The 12,753-nt window shown below is 39.3% G+C and overlaps 1 pseudogene; it reads left to right on the top strand.

The window, feature by feature from the left end:
* The first annotated feature begins 7,503 nt into the window (after positions 1-7,503).
* Positions 7,504-9,654, top strand: LOC143664491 (conserved oligomeric Golgi complex subunit 5-like; annotated as a pseudogene).
* Positions 9,655-12,753: the final 3,099 nt, after the last annotated feature.

Below are 12,753 nucleotides of genomic sequence, written 5' to 3'. Positions count from 1 at the left end.
CAAGTAACCTCATAGAACAGAAGTAAATATATTAATTCACTATTTTTTAATAATCCTTGACTTCATACATTCCTCTGAAATGTAATATCCAAGTACAATGCAACTGAATAATACATCACAACAAAATTTAATGGTGAAGTTAGTTATAGAAAGAGGGAACTTGATAGAATAAAATCAGGCCTCCTATTGCATGTAGGATTTCCTTTTCTCTCTGCCTTAAGAAATCCATTCTCGGAAATTGAAAATTCATGTCAATATTTAAAAAAAAAGGAGTCACCGTATTAGCAATCCAAAATTGCAGTAGGGGGCAATGTAATCTCATTCCCTTGCATCAACTTGAGACCTTGAAGAAGAGAAATGGAAGGTTACCCTGCGAAATACTGCTCATTCACACAGGATTCTGATGTTTCAACTGTTTGTTTCTTTTCACTTCCTAAGAGTCAAGCCCCAAGAAAAGTAAAGGAGTCCCTCCCCATCAGTCTACCACCCAGATATGACCAGCCAAGCCCTGTAAGTAACTGACCGCTTCTAACTGTGGTTGTCAAAAGATGCAAGTCCAGCTCCACATTTACATTCGTTATTAGTTGTTTTGTCTTTTACAGAAGGGTGGTATGAGAAACTCATCTGTGCTGATCACATAAGAAAAACATTCTGCATGTATCATGTTATCTTCTGATAGGCCCCAAAGTTTCCTTGTACTGCTAGAAAAATGGATATATGCATATAGAGGGCTATGAACCCAGGCCCTTTCTCAAAAACATTTACAGACTGCCTATATTATACATAGAAAAGCAAAAAAGAAAATAGTCCTTGCCCTCGAGGCAATTTCCTAACCAAGTCTATAGATAGCTCTATGGAGGGAAAAGCTGGAAACAGCTGCCAAAACAGAGGCAAAAGTTCTTAAAGGAATCTGAAGAAAAAGAACACACCTGCTTGGGTGGGTGATGGGAGGTAGGTGGGTAATGGGAGAGGAATTAGAGGATATTGTAATTGCACCTTGAAGGATGGATAGAATTTAGAAAAACAGAAGTTAAAGATTCTGTGCAGAGAAAAAAGTGGTAAAAAAATATGTGTAAGTGCATGCAAGGTGTGTGTGTGTGTATGTGTGTGTGTGTGTAAGGAGGGATATAAGAGATGGAAATGAAGTACATGAAGGTCTGATCATTTAAGTTTTTACAACAGTTTAGGGAAATATTTTCTGTCCCATCCCAACTCTGGTAGGAAGAAAAAGAAAAGGAGAAACCACTCATTGACCATTTGGCAAAGAGCAGGCACGCATACAGCCAGTGCATTAACACTGGTGGACAATTGGTGAGACTAATCTAGAGCAGGCAGCGCAGATGCTTCGTGTGTGTTGACGTGTGTGTGCAGGTGCATTCATTCATTCATTCATTCAGTGAATATTTGTTAAGCATGTTCTATGTGCCAGGCACTGTCTAGGCATCGAGGATGCAACAATGAACACACAACAGCCAAACAAAGCCCCTGCTATGATCAAGCTTAAATTCTAGAAAATCAATAAATAAACATAGATGACTAATAATGATCAGCACAATGGAGAAAAACAAAGTTCTTTGAAGAGGATAACAGATGCTGTGGGGGGGAGGAGAGTGTTAATAGCCAAAAAGGCCGAGGGACAAGGAAAGAGGTGAGAAAAGGTGCTTTTTCAGTAGTTTGAGTTTAAAAGGTTTTTACCTTTTAAAACAGGAAAGTCCTGTTCATTCAACAATCAACATTAACGATAGTAAATATAATAACAATGCCACATATTGAATAGCTGATTAGGTACGTGTATTGAATAACTGCTTAGGTACTGGCACTGTGCTAAACATCATTTTAATTATTTTTCACAATAAACCTTATTAGTGTGACACTTTAGGTGCAAAGGAAAACTGAGGCAATGAAAGAAGAAAGGAAGGAAAGAAGGGAGGGAGGGAGAGAGGGGAGGAGGGAGGGAGAAAGGATGGATGAAAACTAGACTGAGATAAGTTAAACTGCTCACCAGAGCACGCCTACTTGTAAGTACAGAGCCTGGATTTGAACACCGACGGTCTGACCCCAGTGCCTGCACTCTTACTCCAGACATTGCATTGGGGTACACAGATAAATAAATCATGGTCTTTGCCTTGGGATTGCTCATAGTCTAGAAATAGAGACAGATTCATAAACAAATAATTCCAGCGCAGTGCTGGAAGCTATAATAGAGGTAAAAGAGAGCTAAGGAGACACAGAGGAAAAAGTGAGTAGGCGCTTGACTGTGGATGGGGTGGGGTCATCAAAACGCAGACATATTCATTTGTGATTACATAATTCATCGCTCTCTCTGGGTTCTGGGCATGGTTAGACACAACGAATCTGCAGTTTCTTCTAAAGCCTCTTTCCTGTGAATTTCCCCAGTCTGTCTTTACAGGTTGCGGTTTTTCAGCCTCATCTTGCACGCAATAAATAGTTCTGACACAGGGACCACATAAAATCTTCAGAACCACTCTAGAGAAGGAAGGAAAACAAACAAGATGGCAATCTATCTTAACTATCCTCAGAAAGTGTAAGGAATTTGATCACTAGGTGAATGAAAATCCGGTGACCATCCCAGGTTAGAGAGGAAGAGAGGGCAGGAGGGGTGCGGCACCCCGTCTGAGTACACCCAAGGCTCTTGCGTGTGAAGGCGCCCATGCTTAGATGGGACGCTGAGTCCATAAGTCCATGCAGGCCCGCATGCTGGCCACAATTCGCTTTAAACTTCAAACTCTATAACCAAGGCTTCTGTATGCACTTCACAAAGTTCATGGATTCCCTGAAACTGTGTGTGAAACTCATGTATTTGTTGGGCATTTTCCAAAGACTCCAAAGAGTGCATCAGAATTAAAAAATATATATATATTTTAATATACTTTCAATACTTTTCAAACTATTACTCTAGTAGATTTAAGTGCAAGATAGAAGCTGGCATAATTTAGAAGGCCTGAAATATCCAAGTAAGTGCTTGGATTGGTATCATTGTTACTCATCGTCTATATCAAAGTGTTTATAGAGCCCCCTATGCAGCCCCTGCCCTCCATGTGAGTATAAGACTTTAACAAGACTTCAGAATGTGTCCTCAATTATACAGTAATTATTTGACCTTGAATATTGCCTCTGGCACATCTGTGTAGGACAATGAGGATGTGAGAGCTCTCCTCCAGTGTGTGTGGATGTCTGGAGGGGTGAGGATTGGTTGGGAAGGACAGTATCACAGTCACCGATCTGGGGTCTTCAAGCTACATGTACCCTCCCAGCCCTTCTCCTCTCCTGCCCCTAGTCCAGTCCTTATTGTTCATAATTATGTTATTTATGTTTCGATACTTTCTTTTTGTGTACATCTGGATCAATTTAGATGTAATATCTTACATTTTATTTTGGTTAGTTGACCATTTGTCTTCCATGACTTCTAGTCATTGCAGAGGTTGTTTGGGGAAGGGTGGAGAATCTTCCATATCTTTACTGATGATGCCCAGCGATGAAGTGGCCAGAAGTTAAAATTTCCAACCACTAACCATTAGCCTAACCACTGTTGGTGAAGTATCATTTAGGGGTTGAAGAAAAGAGTTTAGGTTTAGAAAGCCTAACAATAACAGATGTATGACACTAAATACCATCAGAAATCCAATTGTTAAAACCAACTGCAACTATATGTGCAAGGGCCCTCTATTGAAAGTTATAGGAAAAGAGAAAACTGAAGATGAGAATTTGGCCTGTGATAACTCCCTAGTACCAAATAACAGTAAATGGGGAGTGGTAGAGGGAAGTTCTGCATTAGCTTTTCCAAAGTACAAAGGACAGTTTTTAGAGAAGGATCACACAACAGAAAACCTTTGATGTCATCTAAGATTTGGACAAGCTCATTCTCAACCAAGACGTTTGTTGAATCTCTTCTTTGTTCACAGCAACCTGGCTGTTATGATCAGAAGGAAGAAACCCATAATGGCTGAACATTATCAGAGCCTCTGTTCTGCCCTAATGAAAAACAACTCCAGAGGCATCATTTCTCAGTCCATCAGTATGTATAAGCCAGACTCAGAAAGAAGAGTGCTGTCTATTAAACCAACCACATCCGCTTCCTGTGGAGTTGTGGAGGAGGCTACTGAAGCGATGACTTGTGCAAATATCTTTTCATGATATCTCAGCCTGAGGTAGAATGACTGCTGCCAAAAATATCCTAAGCAAGGCTGCTGGTTGCCTCTTAAAAAATAGCTTTTTCTACCAAGATTTAGGACGTCTGGAAATTGTAGGACAATTTTTACAGGTAAAACCAGCAATTTTACGGAAGATTTAATTAAAAACAAGATTCTCAGATATATGAAGAATTCAGAGGTCACTGCCAAAGAAGCAATGTAATAAACAAGTAAGCAATTAAAAAGTCTACTTCCTGCTAGCCTCAGGTTACTGATCATTCAGTGAAGACATCTTGTTCTCACATTTCCCCCCATAGGTGCTCTAGCAATAAAATCTAAGCCTGAAGAAAAGGGAGCACCCAAATGAAATTATGTTATAGCTGCAAGAATAAACAGCTCCTCTCTCTGTAATCAGTCCTTTTCTTTAAAAACCTAAATATAATTTGAAGAAAGCACTGACATCACAGCTGATGCTACAGACTTTAGGATAAGACCTTTTTATTTTTTTCAGTCTATCCCTGTTAAAAAAGAAAAGGCAGTGCTAAGAATGTAATGAAAATAAAGATTGATGTATTACCTGAAATTATGCATTCAATATGCATAGTGACTATTATTACACTAATGATCCAGGAAAATGCATTATGTCATTGGCAGGTAGAAAATTGGCATAAGTAGTTCCCAATATCCATCGTGAATAGTCTGGAAAAATTATGAACCTGAGAAATAAAGTGAGATTTATAAAATCTCTCAAATAAACAGGTAAGATTTGTAGTCCATGAAATATTCTTTTATGTTTATGTGTATATAGAATTTAGGAACAAAACAGAAAAGTCCTAAGTCCTTTGCCTATTTGATTAGTAAGCATTTGATTCATGTCTGTCTCTCATATTGGCATTGTGAGCTCTGCAAGGGCAGAAATCATGTCTGTTTTTGTTCATCCCTGTAGCCCATCCCCAGTACCTGGCACAGTGCCTGGCACATAACAGGTGTTCCAAAAACAGTTGTTGAATAAATGAATGAATTAGTACATCTCCATTCCAGTGCCACCCCTCCCCTAACCATTCAGTTGAGAAAATTGAAGCTCAAGAAAGCTAAATGACTAGTGTCACATAGGTAAGTAGTGGTAAAACTGGCTGTAGAACCCAGTTTCTCATTTCCGAGCCAAACCCTCTGTACTTTAGACGAGTCTCTACCTCATTTAAAATGAAATGCCAGTTGTGTTTTTTCATCACTGCATTAAAATATGATGACACTAAAAGAAAATGCAAAAACCTTTCACTCTGATAATTTTTTGCAAGATACTAAAACTTTAACAAATATTTGAATATTGAATTTGATATTTTGTCTGCTTATTAAGAACTGAAGAGAAAATCTGGATGCCTAGAAGAGAACTTCATACTTGCTTTAAAAAAAGAGTAAAACTCCTTTTAGTTTCTTTTAAGAGGTGAAAAGTTACAAGAAAGACTTTGCAGCTATGTTTTATAAAAATACAAATTTAGAATAACTACTAAAAATATTATAAAGTACCATAGTCTTAGTGCTTAGGATGATGATGAGTAGTTCTGACTGAAAGCATAATTTTTTTTCAACTTTGAGATACATTTACTTAGGCTCTAAACAGGGACCATATGACATTATTTTTTCTTTTTTTTTTTTATCGGTGTCTACCACTAAATTTGGTTCAATAAGCTATGTAATTATATATTTTGTTCTTATATAAATATATAAGCTTGAGATCTTAGTAAAAGCCGTAATTATTTGCTTATTTGACAACATGAGGGTCTTGGAAGTCTTTCTTTACAGTGACATTCAGGTGCTGATATAATTGATGAAATCCTTGTTTCTCTCATGGGTTTCAGTTTCCGTATGTGACAAGCAGCTTCTCTTTAATGGAGTAGCTTTGGAGTCAGCCTGCCTGGGTTAGAATCCTGGCAGTACCACTTATAAACTGGGTCACAGGTCAAGTTACCTTGCTCTCTTCCAGACAAACACGGGCACTTCTGCACCTCAGTTTTACCATCTGTAAAATGGGTGGTAACAACACCTACCCCATGGAGTCCTTGTAAGAATTAATTGAGCCAATACCTGTAAAAATCCTTAGGACACAATGAGTACTCAAACAGTGTTAGTTATTGTTATTGCTTTTATTACTCCAATCATTATAAGAAAAAGATTTTTTAAAACTTAATAATTTCACTTACAGATTTGTTCCAAAAGGGAGAAAAATAGGCCAATTTACCCCTGCCCCTTAAAAAACCCCAACAACACAATGTGAGTGGGTACCTAGTAAAACTGCATGGGAACCACTCCTCCATACTCAGTTTTCATGGTTCAGGTGATGGTGAGGCCAACCTCACTCCAGGTGTGAGCATATGATGCATTAGGGCCAAGTAGAGCCATCCGTACTCCCTACCACCATGATTATTGCAGGGATAGGTATGGGGCTCAATCAGAGCCGAAGAGACTGATCTGAGGATGTTTGTTAGGACTATTGGAAGATATGATATTGTTTGAGTCACTGGTATAGTCAGCTGTACTCTGATCTTGCTATCCCTGGGGGTCAATAAATTCTCTCTCTTAAAATGGTATCAATTTTCATTTGGATTTCTGTTATCTGTGATCCAAGCTTATACAACAGTGCAGAAGCAGTGTCCAGGAAGGCATCACAAAAATATGTAGTTATATAAAAAAATGATTGATTGGGGAAATTGTGTAAAAATGGTGTAGTAGGAAGCTCCAAGAATCAGTCCCCCCACCAAAACAATTATTGAACTGGCAGGAACTATCTGAATCAACTACTATGAATCTCTAGAATCTAGGGGAGCAATGCTGCATCCAGGGAGGAGGAGACCAGTAAATTGCAATAAAGACTGATGTTCTTCAGATGATGCAGTGCGGTGATTAGAAGCTGTATGTACCCTCAGAAACACATGTTCTTAAAGTTATTCCATTCCTGTGAGTGTGGACCCATTGTAAGTAGGATATTTTGATGAGGCTAACTCAGTTAAGGTGTGACCCACCTCATTCAGAGTAGGTGTTAGTCCTGTTACTGGAGTCCTTTATAAGAGAATGAAATTCACACACAGAGGGAGAAAATCAAAGAAGCAAGAAGCTGAAATCAGTTAAATCTGGAAGAGAAGGGAGAGGCCAGCAGATACCACCATGTGCCTTGCCATTTAGCTGAGGAATCAAGGATCACTGACAGCTGGTCTTTGGAAAGAAGGCATAGCCTTGGTGATGCCTTGATTTGGATATTTTCTTGGCTTTAAACTGCAAACTAATAAATACATTTCCATTGTTTAAGCCCAACTATTTCATGATATCTCCTTTGAGCAGCCTAGGAAACTAAAACATGCAGACAAGGATTAGGACTTTACAAGGAGTTGTTGACAGGATGAAAGCAAACATTGCTGAGCATACAATAAATTAGTAGCCCCTACTACACAACTAGCAAGACCTCAGGTTGCCTGTGATTTGCTCTGGAGAATAATACACATCTTGTATCTCAGTGAGAGGCTTCAAAGGACAAACTGCAAGGGGGAAGTAGTGAGATAATTACAATTACTCAGAGTGTCAATGAACTGTTTATCTTTCTGATGAAATAGATCTTTCTGGAACAGAAGTAATAGAGAGGGACCTACTTTTATTTCAAGAGCTCGACTGGGAATGAAAATCAGCTAAGCCCTACTAGAGCAGGCTTTGGAGACTCAGAATCCAACCTAAGTTGGAACAGCTCTTCAGATGTTCCATAATCTTTGAACTTTGAATGATACCATTACCAGTGTTGTGGATAGATAGTGTGATACTTTAGAAGAGAATATCAACCGTGCATTAGACATCAACGTTTTAACTCAGCCTTCCTAGTCAATTGTGAGGGGTGAGGGATAGGTCCTAGACAACCTAGCATGCCAACCCCAGGAAGCACTGCAGCTCTTTGTGCTTCCCTCTGGACCAATATGGAGAAACTTATGGCTCTTATTTGTGCTGTTTTTGTATAGGTACAACAACTGCAAAATATATTAGCTGAAAAGAGAGATCCTGTTTCCTACATTTTTTCAATGAAGAAATAGCTAAGAAAGGAAATCTGAAATTTTACATACATTTTGGAATTCAGTTCTCAAGCCCTTTCTTCTCAATTGTAGATGGCAACACATTTTTCTGTTTTTGAAACAGGCACTGAAAGGAGACTATCTTAAATTATTGTGACTTTATAATGACTTATAGAAGCATCTTTAACAATATAGTCAAGATATTCAAAAGAATTTTAATGCAAGTGGAACTACAGGCCTCTGTGTTGACCTATAGCACACAGAAGAAAATACACAAAATATATCCAGACCAGAAAAGCTGGATTATTATCCAGAAAAAGGCTTTGCAAACCTATGAAACTACTTATCTATCAAAATTCTTACCTCAAGTCTGTGATCTTAGCAACTTGGTTTTCCCCTGCTGGTCGTAATCCTCCTTTCTCTGATGAACTTGACAATAACTTTAAAACTATAGCTGGTGAGCTAAATGTGGCTGCTGCTGATACAAACCTCACTTTATCTGTGTCAAAAAGCATGGCAAAACCCAGCCAGTTAAATGGTGCAAAATCTGAGCAGCTTCTCTCCACGCGAGGACATGCAAGTAAGGTAATTGGGCCTCTGACTCTAAGACAGGGAAGAAATGGGGCAGCAGTGAATTCACTGTATATGTTGCACCAATTGGTAACAAAGGTCATTTCCAGTCAGAACCTATTTCTGCCACCAGCTGAGCAAACAATAATCTCAGCCTTAACGGCAGTCCATGCTCCTGTGGGAAATGCTGTGCACCCCTTTCTGACTTCAGTGGGAGATGCTACTGAGGCCATAATCATCAGCGTGCATCGAGAGGATTTTTCTGGGTCATTACCCAGCTTAGGAAAGCCTGATGTGCCATGTTCTCTGCACACAAAGGAGCTGCAAGTTTTCAATGCTGGAGCTATAAATGACTACTTTAAGCATTTTGAAGACTTAAAGAATTTGTCTTTGACAACCCTGACACTTTTGCCCCAAAAAACAGTTTTTGTTGAACTGTTTCTCTGCAATGCTAGTCTCACGAGACATCTCAGTGAAGGTAGAGAAGGGTAGCTGTGCACAGATGCAGTTGTAAGTCCCTTCTGCAGACGAGTATCCGATTGTGGAAAGCCCAACGCATGCTGAGGTCATTCAGACCTCTGCTCCTCCAGACAAGTGAGCATGTGGCCAGTGGTCCAGCACTGGGGGACTTGATTCCATTCAGACCATGACCCAGATTTTGTTCACAAGAGCACCAGCAGGCTGAAATCCCCTTTCCAAAGAGCAGAGCACCAAGCATGCTTTTCCCAGTGGCTGGATGACCATTCATCTGAAAACAACAGGCTCTTCCTCAGCACAGCCCTGGAAGATTATGTTCAATCGTAAGTACAGAAGGCAAAGAATTTACACCACTTTGCCCCATAATGGTTCAGCTTCTTCAAAAAGCTCTGTCTACTGTTCAGTAAAAATGTGAAATATTTGTCAATCTCCATTTTGTACTAACCCATTCAAGATTGGCAGTTAAAGTTAATCTGCTCTAAAATACACTACTATCCACTATTTTAAGACCATAATTGATTTTTCTCTATATCCTATTGATCCTTCTCTTTAGCACTTCTACCTTGAGTAGCATATAATGTCAAAATAGATTCATCATCACAACCTTCAAACTCCATAGACCTTGTTTTTCCAGAAGGCCATGCAACTCTGTGCTCTCCTATTTATCAGATTTTCCTACAAAACTAGATAAGAGATCTTTCCTATCATATAACTGAGTATCCCTCTATGGGTACACATAGAAAATCCCTATTGCTTTTAAAGAGATAATCAAGTTATATAATAGTATCCTGCTTCGTCCCACCTACTTTCTCAAATAAGCATGTATCCAGTGGTTCCCAAATTTGGCTGTACATTAAGATCACTGAGGGAGGCGGGGCACGGTGGCTCAGCAGGTAAGAGTGTTTGCCTGCCATGCCCGAGGACCCGGGTTCGATTCCCAGTGCCTGCCCATGTTAAAAAAAAAAAATATGTATCACTGAGGAAACTTTGAAAAATCATGATGCCCAAGTGGTACCCCATACTCATTAAATTAGAATATCTGGGGGTGGGAACCCGGCATCACTATTTTTTTTAAAACCCCAAAGTATTCCAGTGTGCAACAAGGTTGGGGAACCACGGGTGTATCCCAAAGCTATGATACAGGGTTAAGTGTTCTTGTCTAATTATGTCATACTGTATCTTTAAATAAAGCAAGTGTTTCTTTAACAAAGAAAGGGCAGGGGTTTGATTGGATGCTAGATAGGCAAGTCAAGCAGTTAAGTCTGCAGACCCTGAAGCCACAATGCCTGGGTTCCAACTCCAGCTCCACTGCTCAGCAGCCATTGACTGTGGGCAAGTCACTTACCTCTCTTCGCCTCCATTTTTTCCTCTGTAAACCCAGGATAGTCACAATACCCACCTCATAGGGATGTTCTGAGGATTAAATAAGTTAACAAATGCAAGGCACTTAGAACATTGCCTGGTACGTAACAGGTGTAATGCAAGTTTTAATTCTTATGTTATCATTATTACTTTTCAGACCTGAAATAAATCGAGATATAGTATATCAAAAAAAAAAAAAGAATAGGGAAAATGGCTCTTATCATGTTGCTGGCTGATATTTTTCTGTATGCAGAGGAGGGGACTGGTGAATTGAAAGTACCTCTTTGTAGCTCTGCGGGTAGCTGGGACTCATTAACATGAATGTATGAATGAAGGATCATGTAATAATCCCAATTATGAAAGAAGCAAATGATGAGGCATGTCAAGGAGTTGAAATATGTTTGAAATAAAATAGAATCAGGTATTAAGTGTTATGGGAAATACTTGTGATGAAGATAATCAGACCCCATAGTGTAGAGTATTCTGAAGATACAGAATTTAGTCTTGATTCATTCATTTATATCATTTAGCAGATATTTACCAAACATTTACCATTTGCCAGGCACTGTTCTTTTTCTCCAGTGAACAAGGCTTCTTTGCTTGAGGGGCTTATTTCTAATTGGGTAGAAGGCACAACAATATACAATTTCGTTATGGGTGGATGTGTGACATCGGACCAGTACCTGAAATTGTCTGGATATTATTTTCTGTATGTATAAAATGAGATGCATGTGGAATAGTGGTGACAGGAAGATGGAGTAGTACTTTTCCTTCTTATATTACAAAAGATTTAAAAATTAAATGTAAATATGGAACAAGGATATAAAAAACCACTAGGGGGCAAAATGAACATGACAAACATTCTGCTGATGTGAAATTCTAGAAACAAAAAGAAGAGTCAACCTTTATGAATCATGAAAAAATAAGTATGTGGCAAATGTGTGTATCATTATAAGGGCAGACTTCTACAAAATAATTATATAAATTTGCTTTATTCTATGAGTAATTCATTTGATTTAATGCACTTTGTTTTGTTTTTGGGTGCATGGGCTGGGAGTCAAACTGAGTCTCTGGCATGGCAGGCAAGCATTCTACCACTGAAACACCCATGCAACTTACCACCAAGTAACTTATTTGATTTTTCATGTTTTTATTAGGAATACTGGTGTGCTAGAAGGAGTCTTTCCTTGGTAAGTGAATGGCAGCTGTAAGTGCTTATAATAATTATAAGCTCATGTCTGTAAAACCACAAGCATTGAGAATATTCAATCTCGAAGTAGCCCTTTACTCACATGTCAGAATCCATTGCAGATTTTGAATTCTTTCTTTCACTTCTTTATTTATTTGTCGTTATTAACCTGTGTCAGCCTCTTCTCTGACTACAAAAGAAGATGCATGTTGCTCCTTTACTCACTTAAAGGGGGAAATGATAGTTTTAAAAACATGTCTTCAAATTCTTTGACACTCTTCCCATCAAACATAAGAGTCTAATTCCCTTTACCTTGAATATTTGCCAACTGTAACCGCTTGCTTCCAGCCAACAGAATACAGCAGAAATGATGCTGTGTGACTTCCCGGAAAGGTGTGGAAATGGCGATACAGCTTCCGACTGACTCGGCCCAGGCCGCTCTTCCTTAGAACCCAGGCACCATGTTTTGAGGAAGCCCAGGCCATGTGGAGAGGCCATGTGGAGGTGTTTTGATTGAAAGCTGAAGTCCCAGCCTGCAGCCCTCATCAACAAGGAGTGAGCAAGTCATCTGATGAATACAGTACCTGTCTTCAAGCCCCCAGCTGAAAAGCTCTGTGGTGCAGAGATGCGCTGTCCCAGCCAAGCCTGACCTAAATTACTATTGTTTTGAGCCACTCCATTTTGAAGTGATTTGTTACACAGCAATAAGGGATAACTGCCATCAGGGATCTTGCAGAAGAATTTAATTTAATTTAAGAAAATAAACTGCCTAGTGATGAATGCTCCTGTGGATTCCCATTGGCATGGATGCACCCATTTCCCACCCACCTCCCATCACTACACACAAACAATAAAAGATTCCTGTGATATGCTCTCCCTTGATGTTTGACCCCATGTGCATTAGTGCTCAGGACTGTGGGGTCTTGAAGGCAGATGAAGGCTTCTCGTTTAGGGG

This window comes from Tamandua tetradactyla, chromosome 20 (assembly GCF_023851605.1).
Source record: "Tamandua tetradactyla isolate mTamTet1 chromosome 20, mTamTet1.pri, whole genome shotgun sequence".
Classification (NCBI taxonomy): Eukaryota; Metazoa; Chordata; class Mammalia; order Pilosa; family Myrmecophagidae; genus Tamandua; species Tamandua tetradactyla.
The sequence above is the reverse complement of the archived record's forward strand: the minus strand, read 5'-3'. Positions and strand labels throughout refer to the sequence as shown.